Source organism: Engystomops pustulosus, chromosome 6 (assembly GCF_040894005.1).
Source record: "Engystomops pustulosus chromosome 6, aEngPut4.maternal, whole genome shotgun sequence".
Lineage (NCBI taxonomy): Eukaryota > Metazoa > Chordata > Amphibia > Anura > Leptodactylidae > Engystomops > Engystomops pustulosus.
This window is the reverse complement of record NC_092416.1, coordinates 80775560-80794390: the sequence shown is the minus strand read 5'-3', so window position 1 is coordinate 80794390 and position 18831 is coordinate 80775560. Positions and strand designations below refer to the sequence as shown.

Below are 18831 nucleotides of genomic sequence, written 5' to 3'. Positions count from 1 at the left end.
TTGGCTTCGGCTGTGAATTTCTCAGACGTCAGCTCTTCTTGCAGCACATTCAAAAAGTTTTTCATTTTCTGAGTAGGTGAAGAGCTTTACCTCAGCAAAGCAGCCAGGACCAGGCAAGGAAGTGCCCAGCTGATCAATGCCCCAACTTATCATACAGTTGACTAGCTCAGCAAAAATCCTTTGTAACTGCTGCCATATGCCTCCTCGCAGGATGATCTACAGAGGCATAAGCGCAGCACCATGCTGCTTTCTAATCCGCTGCCGCTATACACAACTATGTGCAACTCTAACCTCCTAAGACAAGTGTTTACAATGTAACAATGCATCTCACACGTGGCAGTAACACATGATTCAAACGCATCAGAACAGCTGAGAAGAGGAGATTTACCTGATTACATAGCTGTTAATATTGCATTAAAGGAAACCTACCACTTGAAGTGGCAGGTTTCCGATGGCAATACCGAGCACCAGCTCAGGGTGAGCTGGTGCCGGAGCTTATTTTAGTTAGTGTTTTAAACCGCGGTATCGCGGTTTAAAACACTTTTTAAACTTTATAGCCGGCGCAGGCAGGTACGCGCTCGGCGCTTACCATGCGCGCGGCTCTCATTCACTTCCTATGTAGCCGCGCGCACGGTAAGCGCTGAGCGCGTACCTGCCTGCGCCGGCTATAGAGTTTAAAAAGTGTTTTAAACCGCGATACCGCAGTTTAAAACTCTAACTAAAATAGGCTCCGGCACCAGCTCACCCTGAGCTGGTGCTCGGTATTGCCATCGGAAACCTGCCACTACAAGTGGTAGGTTTCCTTTAACCCCTTAACGCTCTGCGCCGTAGCTCTACGGCGCAGAGGTATAAGGGATGTATGAAGAGGGCTCACGGGCTGAGTCCTCTTCATACAAAGGTGGGGGTTTTTGCAAAATGCATAAAACCCCCACCGCTAATAACCGCGGTCGGTGCTAGCACCGATCGCGGCTATTAACCCCCCCGTTGCCGCCGGCAAAGTCGCCGGCGGCGTTTAAAAGACGGCGGCGCGCGGGCGCCGCCATCTTTTTTTCGATCGCCACGCCCCCGAACGTCATCGGGGGGCGGCGATCGGTTGCCATGGTAGCCTCGTGTCTTCTTTTGACACGAGGCTATCTGGCAGCTGCAGATTCGTTACAATGAGCCAGTGGCTCATTGTAATGAATGTGCTGCTAAAATGCCATATATTGCAATACAGAAGTATTGCAGTATATGGTAGCAGCGATCTGACCATCTAGGGTTAATGTACCCTAGATGGTCTAAAAGATAGTAAAAAAAAAAAGAAAAAAAAAAGTTTAAAAAATAAAAAAAATTAATAAAATATTAAAAGTTCAAATCACCCCCCTTTCCCTAGAACGGATATAAAACATAATAAACAGTAAAAATCACAAACATATTAGGTATCGCCGCGTCCCAAAATGCCCGATCTATCAAAATATAAAAACGGTTACGGCCGGCGGTGACCTCCGAGGCAGGAAATGGCGCCCAAATGTCCGAAATGCGACTTTTACACCTTTTTACATCACATAAAAAATGAAATAAAAAATGATCAAAATGTCGCACAGACCTCAAAATGGAAGCAATGAAAACGTCGCCTCATTTCGCAAAAAATGACCCCTCACACATCTCCGTGCGCCAAAGTATGAAAAAGTTATTAGCGTCAGAAGATGGCAAAAAAATTTTTTTCTTTTTTGTACACATTCGTTTAATTTTTGAAAATGTATTAAAACACAATAAAACCTGTATAAATTTGGTATCACCGCGATCGCACCGAACCAAAGAATAAAGTAGGCATGTTATTTGGAGCGAAGAGTGAAAGTCGTAAAAACTGAGCCCACAAGAACGTGACGCACGTGATGTTTTTTTTCAATTTTTCCACATTTGGAATTTTTTTCAGCTACGCAGTACACGGCATGTTAAAATAAATAACATTACGGGAAAGTAAAATTTGTTACGCACAAAATAAGCCCTCACACAGGTCTGTACACGGAAAAATGAAAAAGTTATGGATTTTTGAAGTTGGAGAGCGAGAAATCGGCCGAAAAACCCTGCGTCCTTAAGGGGTTAACAAAGGCGTGAGCTTGTTAACACTATGTCAACAAATGGGCACATTTACTTAAAACAATGCAAACTGTGTTCTTGGTGCGTTTTTAAACGTAATAAAAACATATGCATTTTTGCATGTTTACCATGTGTTTGGCTGGTTTGAATAAGTTTCAAAGCTGCTTACAGTTCATGAAATGAAGAAAAACTGATTCAAATCAGCCAAAAACATGATTAACATGTCAAAACCCATGCGCTTTCAGTGCGTTTAAAAACGCACTCGTTGACAGTAAATCTGAGCCACAATCTTAACAGCTATGTAATCAGGGAAATCTCCTCTTCTCAGCTGTTCTGATGCATTTGAAAGAACGCTTGTGTCACTGCCACGTGTGGATGCACCCCAAGGGTGATGCCATACGTTGCGCCCTTGGACTGTTTTAAAGCATGCATTTTCAGTTTTTGAATGTTTACCATGTGCTTGGCTGCTTTGGACCTGTTTATCTATTAACAGGTCCATTATCTATAGAGCATTTCAATAATATAAACGTTTTTAAACGTATGGTTTAAAACGGTCCAAGAACGCGTGGCATCACCAAGGCCGGCGCCACACGTGGCGCTTTTGTCTGCGCTTGCAAACGCAAACGCAGACAAAGTCGCGCCCACCGGGGCGGGCCTCGGCCCGATCGCATCGGCGTTTCTATGGAAACGCCTGCGATCGGGAACGAGCCGCCGGTGTTTCGCAGTGGCGCCGGCCTAAGGGTGAAGACACGTGGCATTTTTAGGCAGTTTTTGGGCCATTGTTAGTAGAGCGTTTTCAGATTGGAAAAAAAATGCATGCGTTAAAACACGGGTGCGTTTTTTGAAAACTGATGCGTTTTGGACCAGTTTGAATTAAGATAATTGGACAAACCTGTCAAAAACGCATGCGTTTTCACAAAAACGCATGCTTTAAAAAATGCATCAGTTTTTAAAAAACGTATCTGTTTTTTTGAAAATGCATGCGTTTTTGTCCGTTTTGCGCAATAAAAAACAGATGTGTTTTTAAAAAACGGATGCGTTCTTTAAAGCATGCGTTTTTAAAAACGCCCCAAAAACGGTCTAAAAACGCCATGTGTGTCTTCACCCTTAGGGTGATGCTACACGTTGGAGTTTTAATTCCGTTTGGCATCAGAATCAAAACGTACTGGGGCGGCCTGCAGGCGCCGGTGTCTCGCATTTAAAGAATACAAGACACCGCTGTGTTTTGATTCCGTCACAAAATGGAATCAAAACGCTAATGTGTGGCATCACCCTTAAAAGACACCTGTCATCAGGTCTGTGTCACTTGTCCTGTCACTACTACCTGTTGGAGCAGCTCACAAGGATCCCATCCCAGCCTTTATCTAGTTATTTCATACATTATTCATTGTAAAATCATCTATTTTTTTATCATGTAAATGAGGCTGGTCACATGGTCAGAGGCAGTGATGTCACCCCTGTCCCCCCTCCCCTCTCCTCCCCCTGCTCATGTCTGTGTGTAATGTATAGTAAAGCATGGTTAGCGTGTGTTCTGCATCTGCTGACATGCTGCATCCTCCTAATACACAGGTGAGAGACACAGACATCAGCTACACATGAATCTGACATGTTCTGCTGTAACATGGCTGCCTGGAGCTGCTGTATCTCTCCTAAACACACACACATGCACACACAGGCTGCAGGGGGCGTGGCCACCAGCACCAGGAAGCACATCATTATACAGCCTCACATCATTATACAGGCTGTCAGTCATGCACTGGGGGTGTGGCTGTGCCTCCCACTCATGAATAGAGTGGACAGCTTGAATATGCTAATGCTTCATTGGACATTTCACAGGTCATTTGCATACAGCTTTAGGATCTCATTGCTTAGGTTTACAGGCATGTAGAGGGACAATAAAGGGATAGAGGCAAAGCTCTCTAATGGCAGTTTATGAAAATATATTTAGTTTAGGAGGGTTATTTTGCATGACGGGTTCTCTTTAATCTGCTTAATTAAAGGACACCTGTCATCAGATCTGTGTCACTTGTCCTGTCACTACTACCTGTTGGAGCAGTTCACAAGGACCCCATCCCAGCCTTTATCTAGTCAATTCATACATTAATCATTGTAAAATCATCTTTTCTTTATTATGTAAATGAGGCTGTCACATGGTCAGAGGAAGTGATGTCAGCCCTGTTACCCTTCCCCTCTCCTACCCCTCCTCATGTCTGTGTGTAATGTATAGTAAAGCATGGCTAGTGTCTGCATCTGCTGACATTCTCCTAATACAGATGTGTGACGTGTGACACAGACATCAGCTACACAAGTACCTGACAGGTTCTGCTATAACATGGCTGCCTGGAGATGTTGTATCTTTCACATACACATACAGGCTGCAGGGGGCGTGGCCACCAGCACCAGGAAGCTCATCAGCCTCACATCATTATACAGGCTATCAGTCATGCACTGGGGGTGTGGCTGTGCCTCCCACTCATGAATAAGCTGGACAGCTTGAATATGCTAATGACTCACTGGACATTTCACAGGCCATTTGCATACAGCTTTAGGACCTCATTGCTTAGGTTTACAGGCATGTAGAGGGACAATGAAGGGATAGAGGCAATGCTCTCTAATGGCAGTTTATGAAAATATATTTAGTTTAGGGGGGTTATTTTGCCTGACGGGTTCTCTTTAAGGAGCTGTTTCCAGAGAAAAGCCTGATATTGAAACTTTCATCTAAACTGACTGTTCATGAGGCAATTCCTCTATATCTGGAGATGTTGCCCCCGTGGTTACTGCATTGAGGCTGTTCTCTAGCCTTAAAATAATTTGGTCCAACTTGAGGTTATCTATGAGGGATGATCGGATGGAGGCAATACGGTTTCTAAAAACAAATTTATAGACTCACTAAACAAATATTATTCAGTATATTTTTGTTGAAAAGATTTTTTCCTGCATAATTCCAATTAAATTTATAGCAGTTTGTATTCCAATAAATATTATGTTCTACCTAAATAACTCATCTACTGAATCATAATGGTGATGAAAAGTCTCATTATGACTGTGTATTTTTTACTTAAAGTCAGAAGGTTGGCTTACAGACGCTACAGCCCTGATGTATACAAGTACTATATCCTGCCATTATCACTCCTGCATAAAGATTGCACTAACATTTTTCCGAGAAGAGCAAAAATACCATATATACTCGGGTATAAGCCTAGTTTTTTAGCAGATAAAATGTGCTGAAAACCTAAACTCGACTTATACTTGAGTAAAAAAAATATATATCAAAACTCACCAATCCGACTCCCCCGCTGCTGGCTATATACTGGGGCAGGGGGCTGGCTATATACTGGGGGATATGGGCTGGCAGGCTATATACTGGGGGGGGGGGCAGGTGCTGGCTATATACTATGGGGCAGGGTCCGGCAGGCTATATATTGGGGAGGCTGTGATCAATGCATTTCCCACCCTTGGCTTATGCTCGAGTCAATAGGTTTTCCCAGGTTTTTGTGGTAAAATTAGGGGCCTCGGCTTATACTTGGGTCGGCTTATACTCGAGTATATACGGTACTCCTCTTAAAATTTTTGTGGAGTATTTATTAGTAGAGAAATGAAATTATCTGTAACACAAATAAATAACTCAACTGCTTAAATAGCCAATGAGGCAACTATACTAGTCTTGCATCATGCATTAACCCCTTTGTGACCGACAGTCATTGGTGTCTGAATGTTCTGGTCAATTTTTGCAGTTCTGTTCTGCTCTTCTTTAAATGACAATAGCTTTGGAACCGATTTACATATACACACTTTACATATTACATTTAGTATTTCAATTTTCTAAGCAGGGAAAAGCTCATAAATGTACCCTCCCTCAAAAACATATTTTGCTACTGACAGCCCCCCAAATAAAAATTCCTGTGTTGTATTGTTGTTGCATTTTCCACAGTGCAATCACCACTGGAACCCTGGCAAATTACGGCATGCTAATGAGCACCATTGTAGTGGGGCTATTCACTACACAAATGTGTTGCAAAAATCTGGGGCTCACCCATGGCTTTCAGAAGGGTATTCCATTGGGGTACTTTTGGAACAGATGTTATCTCAAAAAAAAAACCCATGGGGTAACTGCAAATGTTGCAGAATGGCTGTGGCATTTACGGCCATTCAGCAAGCATCAGAAACCAGCCACAGTTCTCTGGTTTCTAATATGTATAACGCCTCATTCAGATCGCCGTTGTGGGACGTACTGTATATCCTGCCACAAGTTTGCAACTGGACATACGTCTTCATATACGCCTATAGTGCTCGGTTGTGCTCACCGTGCAGTCGCTGCAAAAACGATAGAGCAGGCTCTACCTTTGGCCATAAGAACTGTCTTGCAGTGCTGTTTTCTATGGATAGTGAAGGGGTGAGCAGCGATCATCCCTCCACCTCTCCACCGCACTTCCGTATGCATATGTGCAGTGTGCATGTGGCCTAATGTCGTAATGGAGATGGACCTCAACCTCTTCACTTATTTGTTGCGAATCAAAAATCCACAGCAAAAAGGAGTTTGCAAAACATGACATAAGCCTCTTAATGTAGCCCTCAGGCAAAACTACTCCAGCTCCGACAGGGCTTAGTTTTGTGTAAAAACCTGCGCCAAAGCCCCTCTGCGACCACACAGGGTGGAAGTGATGTAGACACATATGGAAATACGTTTTTCAGGATGAGATAAAGCAAACCCCACCTCTTTTAGTTTTCTTGTAAGGCATCTCCCTTGACATCAAGCATGTCCTATATGACGGCCTTAAATGGCAAGTCTCTGTAAGGAGAACTCTTACTTCCCAAGTCCCGAATATGTCTCACTAAGCCAAACCAGTTTCCTATGCTTTACTGAGAAGACCCAACCAGGTTCGATACAGTGCTGTCTACAGTTGAGAATCTGTTCCTTCTGGAATAGATATACTGGTTTGGTTTTAATCCCAGCATCATATCATAAGGCCACTTGTAGGTCATGTTTGATGTCAAGGGAGCTGCCTTAAAAGGTAGCTAAAAGAGGCGTGGTTTTCCCTATCATAACCTGGAATACGTATTAGCATATTTTCCCAGAAAATAAGCCAACTAATAGGAGGTGCAAAGCACGGCTAGACAGCCTAATGCTACACGAGAGTCTAATGCTGGATGATAAATCTGTCGTACTTTAAGACTGTCCTAGTCGTGCTTTGCACCTCCTATTAGTTGGCCTGTTTTACAACAAAAAACTGGGTCAGCAGTATTTTTGACACACTGGCTATCTGGCATGCCCATTTTGTCCCATTATAGGGGTGCCTGAAAACTGTCCCTTTATAATGTGGTACAGACAGCTTTTTAGTGCCAATATCGCAGACAGATTAATAAATCTCCCCCATTTTGTTTACATAAATGTGATGTAAACAATTTCTACACAGCGTAATTAAAATTGAATTACATTTACAATGTGTTAACAAACGCAATGTGTGAACACATCCTTAAAGGAAACCTACCACTTGTAGTGGCAGGTTTCCGATGGCAATACCGAGCACCAGCTCAGGGTGAGCTGGTGCCGGAGCTTATTTTAGTTAGTGTTTTAAACCGCGGTATCGCGGTTTAAAACACTTTTTAAACTTTATAGCCGGCACAGGCCGGTACGCGCTCGGCGCTTACCATGCGCGCGGCTACATAGGAAGTGAAGGAGAGCCGCGCGCATGGTAAGCGCCGAGCGCGTACCTGCCTGCGCCGGCTATAAAGTTTAAAAAGTGTTTTAAACCGAGATACCGCGGTTTAAAACACTAACTAAAATAAGCTCCGGCACCAGCTCACCCTGAGCTGGTGCTCGGTATTGCCATCGGAAACCTGCCACTTCAAGTGGTAGGTTTCCTTTAAGGTAGTCTTGTAATCACATCAATATAGCAGACTTTGCAATATGTTTATCCATCATATGGTCTCCCTAGGTTTGCATTGTTGGAAAGACATATGTGCTTAAGGTTCAGAAAAGCTGCTTCATATATCACATGGGAAGGGTCAGAGCCCTGTTAGCACATTGTGTGATCTAAGAATGGCCAGATGCCATACCATGTATGTAGTTGTCCTTCACACCAGTCCGGATACAGCCATGGACTTCACTATGCCTATACTATTGGCAAGATTACCCAGCTGCCACCTTACAGAACATTTCTCCAGCCGTCAGTCTTTTCTGTGGCCCCTAGATCCAATTTATAATTATCAGAGAAATGTTTTAGTTTGTGTGCTAATACCTTCCAGATCCTAAATAGCGGTATCATCTCCTTTCTGCCCCCCGTGAGACCAAGGCTGAAGGCTGTAGATAATCTCCCCTTCTGGAAAGACGTCAGTAAACAAAACAGGCTCAGCTTGTATTTGTCACAAAAATAAGGGAAGGGAATATGGATTCCCTATTGCCCGCTTCTCTGCCAGCTTCCACTCACTCTCATTTGCATAACTATTAAGCCCTGAGACAATGGCTGATCAAAGAAGTCTGCATCTGCGGCGCATTCAAACACCCTGCATAAAAAAACAAACAAAGGGCAAAATGCAGAGGCTGTGACCTCCTCCAAAATTACTAGGACATTTCACTTTATGCACTGGGGGGATCTAGATATGCAGTGAAAAGCAATTCTACTACTATTTTTCACTGCAGTCTTTGCCGAGATTGAAGTGTCTGTGCAACATCCCCCACCGGGGCCTAGCCCTTGAGGTGGGGCCTGGAGACAGCCGGGGCCCGCTGTACCGGAGTGGCTGGCGGTTGCGGCCTAAGCACGCTATTGTCACGGTGCTTGGTACGGGGGAACCGGAGGGCTGTCCTACAGCCTGGCAGGTCTCCAGCAGGGTGGTGTTGGCAAGAAATGATGAGGGGATAGGCCGCTATAGCGGATCTCCCTGGGGCAACCCCTTAATGTCCCGAGTGTGAGTCTCTGGGTGATGGACAGGGTGCCGGTGATGAAGGCAGCCGTATTAGCAGGGACCAGACGGAGACAGAAGTTGAAGAAAACAACTTACAGTTCTTTATTTGAACCGCAGGAACCGCAGCAAACGTGCCTTTAACAGGTAGGTAGGGTGCCGAGATGTGAGTTGGAGGGAGCCTCAGGAGATAGTTCACCAGCCTGGAAGTAGAGGGCAGGCTGGGAGGCAGCTGTGTCCTGGTAGGAAGCTTCAGCTTGTCCTGTAGGGCTTCAGGTATCACCTTCAAAGGTAAGATGATACCCCTTTTCCTCACTACACTAACTCTAGTCTGATGCTCCACTCTTCAGAGGCAGGGGCTAGGCTCTTCCTGCTCTGGTATGGGCTAGACAGAGATTACTCACGCACACACTGATTCTCCTAGGATTCCACACTAGAATAATCACCTAATGTTCTCCAGAACATTCCTGGCCAGAGATCTTATTACCTCCCTTTGGTCAGGTGGTGGCTGCTCCTCCAATCACATCTCAGCTACAGAGCACAGGATGTAACACAGACATTGGTTGATATAATTACATCAGACATTAACATCTGCCTTGCCAGGCAGGATTAACCACTGCAATTTCCCCTTGATCCTATAAGGACCATGTAGTGTAATGTGGTGTTACCTACAGGTGGGACGTATTCGCAAGCACTACCTCGCCATTGCATCGGCGAGGGTGTTGCATACCCCGGGGGCAATTGAAAGAGCCGCCCTCGGCTCGACTACAGATGTTTTGGGGCACAGAGGGGGCTAAGGGCACTTCTAGGAAGTGCAGGCTATGTGAGGTGTAGGGACAAACCGCCCATGGTCCTGGAGACAGGCACCTGGGTTGGTGTCGGACTAAGACAAAACATATAGCTGTATGACAGTTGGTCGCTGACGCCATTAAACCGAACTGTACAGTAGGAAAGGTGTGGTGTCATGTCCTGTAATCCACTCCTTGCACCAAGGCCTGTATATTTGTTTGATCAACGCTTCTTCCCTGGCGGCAATTATATGGTGTCTATCTGCATTGCATGAGCATATGCGACACGAGTACCTCCTGACTGACAACCTTACCCATGTATGAGTGGCATCCAGGTGCTATCTGTGTAACACCCCCGGTCCCCTAAAGACCCGCAGTTTACGGACTACCCCCATGTGCAAACCTCAGTTTGAGGGATCAGGTAGCGGTCAGTGTTTTACATAAAAGACGGTCCGACACAGCCACACTACAACCTGAAAAGCCTATGAAAGGGTTAATGCAGACTACTGGCAGATATGACAGTGTGCAACAGGTTAAGATCACATTGGCTTAGGAGCCCAAGCAAGCACTACCTCGCCATTGCATCGGCGAGGGTGTTGCATCTGTATTCCAGAACTATTAATAAAAAGGCAACAAGAATCTGGGGAGAGATAGGATCGGTAATGAAGAGGAGACAAGAACCTGCAGGTAACATGGAGGAGTAGGACATGGGGAGAACCATAAAAAGAAACTAAATGATAAAGAGATGCAATAGTGAAGAATATGGCACATAACCTCCTTTCCCCTCACAACACAGGGTAGCAAACACCATAAAATCAGAGACTACAGAGAAGAAACCTCCTAGCAATCATCACCAGATGCTGATCCCTGAAGTCAGCAATTGGGAACGGTGTGGCACTATGAGGCTACCATTATAGATTAATGGCCACTAAAGAACACCATTACCAAGTGCAGGAGCAGGGCACAAAGGACTTACCATCAGTGAGAGGGGGAAAACAGTACAGGCACTCCCCGGGTTACATACAAGATAGGTTCCATAGGTTTGTTCTTAAGTCAAATTTGTATGCAAGTTGAAACTGTATATTTTATCAATAGAGATCCAGACACATTTATTTTTGCCACAGTTTCAAAATCTTTTGCTGTAATTGGAGCAAGGATTATCGATAACGTTTCATTACAGACACCTTACAGCTGATCATTGCAGTCTGGGACTTTAGTAAAGCATCCAGAGAGCTTCACCAGACGTCACAGTGGGCAGAGGGGTCGGTCCTTAATAGGGGTCGTCTGTAAGTTGGGGACCGCCTGTATAGTAACACTAAGGAGGAACCACTATAGTGTTCTTTGCCAAGTAGGGACAAAACGATTTGGTGGGCCACCGAGTGGTCATGAATACTGGTTGTATACTATTGTTGTGCACCAAATCTTGTGTGACATCCCTGTAGTGTTTTTGTTTTTTCTCATCAGCATTGTGGTGATATTATTCATCTAATATATTGTGATGGTTTTAGTCATGGTATCAGGTATCAAGGTATTAATTACTAACAGCTTGCCTTATTGATTTTGTCACTGCATGGCAACAATATTTAGTCATTGTATGGTGACGTTAACCGGCCATGATGTGATGACGTCAGTCAGTATTACTAGGTAAGTATGATTGCATTTTTAGGCCATGACATGGTGGAAATATTTACACACAATTTATTACTATTTGTTTTAGGTAAATGTATGATTGTACTGCGTGCCCTGTATTTCCTAAATCGAGGACATGTAACTAAGCTGCTTTTACATTATTCAGATGTGCCAATAATGTCAGCTATCTTTATAGCAACACACGATCAGTGATAAATAATGGCTTTATTGTAAATGTTCTCCCCTGTGAATGGCGACCAAAAAAACGTATGAACCCTTGTGATATTGGAGTGCAAATGGGCCGTAATGTAGTGCATAAAGGTTTGAGCAGCTTGTTAAGAAGCCCCAGGGGAGGTGTGGGCTTTCTAAGAAATTTCACATTCAGCGAATAGTTGGTATGAGGACTATTCTTTTGTGCACCATCTACAAAAACTGTGATATTGACAAGGCCTAAGGTGTGTAAAGTGAACTGCATAAGAAAATGTTTGTAGCCTATAACATAAGATCTCAAAACATATTGGGGGACATTTACTTACAGTGTCGGTGTCTGCATTGGCTTTGTTACCGACCTGCTCTCGGTAAGAAGACACACATTTAATATTGTAGAGCTGTGCAGAGACATTTCTGGCGCCGAGACCATTTTCTGTCCCTAGGACAAAATCTGTCCCGAGCACCAGAAATGTGTCCAACAGTCCCTGCTAGACCAGTTTTCTTTTGGTCTACTTTCCGTCAGTTTACACCGCCCAAAAAGGGCTGCGACACATATTAATTGTGTCTGAGTTTCCACTCCGCCAAAGCCACGCCCCTTTTCGGAGAACAGTCGGAGCAGACGGAAAAAGTCATTTTTTCTGTCCCCGACAGCTAATAAATAGGTCTGAGAGCAGAACATGTGATGAGAGCGCCACAAAACTGGCGGAAACGCCATAGTAAATGTCCCCCATTGAGATTAGGCTTTTTATTAATAATTTGCTGAGCTCCTCTTTATACACGGAATAAACTCCATTTACATCACCCCCCCCCTTTCCTCTGTATGGGAATGAGAATTCATAGTGCCCATGAACATCTTTGAGGTATAAGTCAGGTAAGGAGGCTTACTAGTTTACCATGTTGCAGCAGTATGAGTATATAACAGACACACAGATATAATGGAGGAAGAGTGGGCTCTATGAGTATTCTTCCCTATTAACCCCTTCACTATGAAGAAATCACAGGAGAGTGGGCTGCGGCACCGAATGGGTCTAAAATATTTCATGTTCCAGCTGCATTATGGTGCCCACAAAAACTCTGTGAATCCAATTTAAGAACAGATTACCTCCTCTCACTTACTTCATTTGAAGCAATTACATGTTAATTTTCATTGAAGCTCGCCTAATGCATACCAATCGCTGCTTCCACCTTCCCGGAATATTTTAAGAAGCTTCTCACTCTGGCAGTACACCGACTTAACCCTCACCCTCAGCGGGCCGCACTTAACCAGCCAGACTTTAATCTCCTCCTTCAATATGATATCATAATGTGTGTGAACAATGCAGATTATCTATCTGTCTATAACTCTACGACTGCAAGTCCATATGTATACCAGACCATTGAAGAGTATATAGGTCTATGGCTGCATGTGGCTCTTCAGGACTGGGCCATGTGTTATCATAGGCAGAAGGACATTCACAATCTGCAGCTTAGGTCCTGCTGGCAGTGGGAGCCGCTAAACATCCTGCGCTACATTCGCCTCATGCTGAGGAAGATTTTGTTGTATTAATTTTAAAAGAAGATGAGCTTTTTATTATCAGCGGAATGAGAATGGAGTCTGAGGTCGAGAATCAGCACAAGCGTTCTCCACAGGAGTCAAGTCAGCAACAATGATTCCTGAGCACAGGAATCAGCCCCTGCTGTATGAGTATAAGGGAGGTGGCTGTTTGCATATCCCAGGGCTGCTCAGCTAAGGTGAATATTACACAAATTATCTTAATGCATATCAGAGTATTTGCCCCTTCCTTAAGGTTTTTTAAAATGATATTTAGTCAAAATACAGAGCTCAGTTATGTGTTCAACTATCACTTGGGGATTTTACTGCCTAGATATTTCTACAGCTCCACTGGAGCTTAATAATAAATCTGGAGGGATCTCTCAGATACCTGTAGTCAATAGAGAGGATAATATGATGGAGGAGAAAAACCACTAGCAAAAATTTGGATTGACCTTGAGTGGAAGATTGTTCCCAACTCATGTGGGACATTCACATGGAAGCAATATGCATGGCAGTTACAATAATCAGGAGCAGGGGCGTAACAATCATGGGTGCAGGGGGTGCGATCACGACCGGGCCCAAGGAAGAGAAGGGCCAGAGTAATTACATCTGTCTAGTGTGCAGCAGTATATGTTGACCAATGACGGCTGCGGAAAGGGCCCTCCTGCAATGAGTATGCCGGTGGGGGTGGCTGACGATAGCTGGTCGGAAAAGAAACAATATATTTACCTTTCCAACGCTCTCCCGGAGCTCTGCTGATGCAGCCCGGCCGGCAGTGGTCGCTTCGTGCGCGCCGGCGGGTCACAAACTATGACGCCAACCGCTTGCGGACGTCATAGTCTGTGCGACGCACAGAGCTGTCACTGCGAGCTGGACGGAGTACATCGTTTATTATTTTTTATATGCTGGACAGGGGCTGCTGGCTGTAAACAGGGGGCATATATAGGGGGGGTCTGGCTGTATACTGGGGGAGTGGCTGGCGGTTTTAGATGGCATAGTAGTTATATTCTTGTACACAGGGGGCTGTATTATAGTAATTATATTCTTGTACATATTGGTCAGTATTATAGTAGTTTTATTCTTGTACATATGGGTCAGTATTATAGTAGTTATATTCTTGTACATGGGGTGCAGTATTATAGTACTTTTATTCGCATACATAGGGGCAATATTGTAGTTGTTATATTCTTGTATATACAGCCCGGATTTCTATGGAGAGGGGAGGGGTCACCCCTCCTCCTCTCCATGGCGCCGGATGTATGCCCGCCTGGCATGTAGCCTAAGACTGTATTATTGGGGTGGGGACAGGTGTCACAGATCTGCCTCTTGTCAGTGACAACACCAGTGAAGGCTGCGGCTCCTTCCTGAATGCAGAAGAGGTGGTTTTCTTATGGGAACCTCTCCATGCCTGTGTCCTGTGTAGAGCAATCATCCACTAACACAATTGTGGTTTTACAGTCATCAGGTAGAGGCCACAAATCAATCGTGATGAAATCCTCAGAAATGTAACCACAGTTCCTCAGTGCAGACATTCAATCAGAGGACAGAATATTTTCATCTTGAATAAAGTTTGCAGATCTGGACAGGGAGGAGGCGCGCAATGCAATCTGCAGGCTCACTGGGCACAAACACATAAAGATCAGGCCGAGGAGTCTCGCTACCAGGATGTCTAGAAATGGAACAATAATCAGCCTGTCTAATGGACTGGAAAGTGATGCGCACAGCATCTGCTAATGGAGCGCTGATAAATCAGAGCCCGGATCTGCAATAACTACAGAATAACCGGAAAAATAAGGGTTAGGGCATGAGGGCAACCGATCAGACAGGGGGAACATAGTTATACATCATGTACATGACACTGCTACTAGGGAATGGACGTTTAAGGGCATAGTGATTTCTATACACCAAAATACACTAAATGAAAAATTCCACAGTAAATACAATTAAACACCAGACACAACATTGAAAAACTCTTGTGCATCTAACTTTGCCAGGCAAGTAAAAAAAAAGTCACAAATTTTGACGCAAATATGCCAAAAAAAGTTGCAAATATAAGAGAAAAAAAAGAGAAAAGCCTAAGATAAGTGACCCCCAATGTTTCCTCAAAAATAAACTAGACTAGATAGAACAGTACAGGCAGTCCCCGGGTTACATACAAGATCGGGTCTGTAGGTTTGTTCTTAAGTTGAATTTGTATGTAAGTCGGAACTGTATATTTTATCATTGTAATCCCAGACGGAACTTTTTTGGTCTCTGTGACAAATGGATTTAAAAAATGTTGGGATGTCATAAGAATCAGGATTAACACTAAATCTTCATTACAGACACCTGTGATAACTGTTACAGCTGTTTATTGTAGCCTAAGGCTAAAGTACAATAAATTACCAATATCCAGTGGTCCGTTTGTAACTAGGGGTCGTATGTAAGCCGAGTGTTCTTAAGTAGGGGACCACCTGTTTATAGTATATAGCTGGATCCTACATGTGCTGGTTTAACTTTATGTCTTTTTTGTGTCCCATCAAAATGAGGTCACATTGTTCTGGCAAGCAAGAATTCACATTTTTATCAAATACAGCAATTTATATATACAAATGGGAAGTGCTTTATTGTTTCTTACTTCAAAAACCAACAGGGAAATTCTAAAACATGAGAGAGACCAAAGGGAAATGGCAAAGGACTAGACAATAAGGCAAAACTAGGCAAAAACTTCTGTTCCTCTATTAGAAGAACGCTGTTCATGAAATAACACATGGAGGGAGGCTGCTGCTGCTGTGCAGCTTGGCCAAGGGAGAAATATGATTGCCACTTGTTTTGCTGACTTTCGTGATCATTAGTAAACTAATGAACTACAAAAGTTTATATCAAAATAACTTAGAAATTCTAATTAAAAAAAAACAACACAAACTTGTTATTCCTGCATCTATAATAACTTGCATCTATGTAATTATACAAAAATCCTAATATTTATGCTTGTAAGCAAACTGAAAAAACCTTCCTCCCACAGCTGTGATAGACAAAACATAAAACATTTTATGTTTAATAAAAAACTTTTTGTTAAGCTATTATAGTGTTATTGTTTGGCACTAGTAATACCGTAATTGAAAAAAGAATAAAAAACAACAACATCCTGGTAAATGAGGTATTGATGTAATCATAGCATCACAGAGAAAGAATTAATTGGGGCTCATTTACTAAGGGTCCCGCGGGCGCATTTCCGTTGGGTTTTCCAACGTTTTCGGGGATCGCGCCGCTGAGACAGGGATTTAGAAGAGGATTGTGTTGCACGCGATCGGATTTTGGTGCATCGGCGCTGGCTTTCATGCGACAGAAATCAGGGGGCGAGCTGTCAGGCAATCCGACTGATTCGGGCAGAGTGCGGGATTTAACAGTAAAATTGTGTCGCAAATCATGCACTTACATGCACCAGGTGAACTCTGGCAGACCTGAGAGGGGAGCGACACATGCAAGATGTCAGGCGCACAATCTACGTGAATTGCGGCAGAGTTCATTCTCGTCGAACACTCCGGATCAGGAAATGCGCAGGGACGGTTAAATAAATTTGCCCCATTATGTCATTGGGTAACAATTTTTCCTATTTCCTCCCTGGAGAGAGTTAACAACTATTAGCCTGCGCAATATAGGTATCCCAAAATGGTGGTATTGAACATTCCAATTTGTTCCAAACAAAACCAGCCATCACACAGCTGTAGATATTGATAAAAAAAAATAATATATATATATATATATATATATATATATATATATATATATATATATATATAGTAAGATTAACAGTGGCACTCCTTAAAAAAGTAAAAGTGCATAGGTGCCAGACAACAGAGCCTTGTGGCAGCATTCCAAATTGTGAAACAAAATCATGCAGACTTTATTCCAAGGTGCTACATTTCCACTTTTTAATATTTTTTTTGTATCGGACGCGTGCTGATAAATCCCCCAATTTTGCTTCTAGAATTTGCTAAGGGTGCAAAGCCAACCTGTCACCTGGAAGGTCATTTTTAGCTGGTGAAGGTTTCCAGTAGCCTATGCTATGCTGACTCCTGCGTGGGATGATGATCTATGTATCTACTGCACTTTCTAAGAGAGTTCAGGCACTTCACTATTATGTGACATATTTGTGCATCTACCCCCTGTGTGGGGAAAACTGGCGTAGTGTGCATTAAGCGACTATTTGTTTTCTCTCAAATAAAACCTGTTGAAACAAAAATGCCTTTCTGAGCATTCTGAATCATTGCAGCATTTTATACAAATTTATATCACATTAACTAGCTCCCTGCCAGCAGCGTGAGTCCCAGGGAAAGAGAGGCGGCTGCAGAAACCTGTGTGTACCTGTGTCTCCTCATACAATCTTCCTCTACTCAACACCTTCCCCCTCCCTCCCCTGCCTGCTCAATGCACATGACAGAAAGTGGGGAAGAGGAGACTGACATAGGCAAGTAGGAGGAGGAATGCAAGCAGCAACTGCTAAGATATCTGTATCCTACAGGAGCGTTGTTAACAGAATGGAATAAAGAGTCAGAAATCAGAATCAGAGTCAAGGAACTGAGCTGGGTCAAACACATAAATACAGATTATAATAGAAAGCAGACCTTTGCTTGGAACATTAGGACATCAATTCCCATTATTGAAGTATGCTTTTATTTCCAGTTGTGTGTACCGATTGGCAAGGGCTACATTAACAGTAAGCACACTGACCCTTTAAACTTCAGGAAATTGTGTACACATTTGGAACCAAAATCCACCGACTGGCAACAGCAGGTGACATGTGGCCAGGATACTGCAGAAGAGGGAGAATGGTGGAGAGTCTGTGCACGCCAGAACAGGTACTATGGCAGCAGGCATAGAAATCTTTGATAAGTTGAAGTGGAATACCATTGATGCTTATGTATATACAATTGGTACGGTAAGTATTTTACCTTAATATTTTTCACTCTGTTTCATTGCAGAAAATTGGTAAGTTCAAAAAAGGTCTTTTTTGCTCATTGATGTACGCTGCACCCAATCTTTACAGAAAAAACAGAAATGTAGATATTTGAGCAAATTACCGCTATGTGAATTAAAGGGTGAATATCACAAGGAAACTTAGAAAACACCTACACTAGATGCCCCAAGTTAAATAAGTTTACGGAAATGGTGAGACCGCTGCATTGGACCTGCAGAATCAGGCTTGGACAAGAAAATAAGAAGAATACCTGCTGACACGTCACAGTATCTTTTCACAACCATTCCATGTAGAAAACACTTAACATGAGAGTATCTGTAGAAGGCAGTAAGTACAGCCTGGGATAAAAAAAAAAAAAAAAGGCACCACAAGAATGATTGGCGGAAGAAGATTGGAGAGGGCCCTGCTCATTACTTCATTATAAACAAGCTTAAGTCTCATCAATTGCTCATCCCCAAGGACTCCACCTGTGCTCAGCAACATTAGACGGACTTGTGAGTCTGTTATTATTATAGCATTCGCTTGGATCTCACCAGACAACTCCGTATTGTTTCCTTAGGTCTGAAGATGTTTAACATTTATTACAGAACAGGTAGCATTCATGCTGGAGGAGCAATAATGTGCACTACAGATCTGCTACATCTTCCAGTCTCTTGTTTTCAATATCTTAAAGGGGTATTCCCACAAAGACAAGATTCCTTACCCCTTCAAGTCACAGCCTTTTTCTGTTC

At 43.4% G+C, this 18831-nt stretch overlaps 1 protein-coding gene across 6 annotated transcripts in view; it reads right to left on the bottom strand.

Moving 5' to 3' along the window:
* Window positions 1-18831, bottom strand: part of LOC140135349 (protein CEPU-1-like) — a 581520-nt gene that overhangs the window by 140786 nt on the left and 421903 nt on the right. The window lies entirely within an intron of this gene.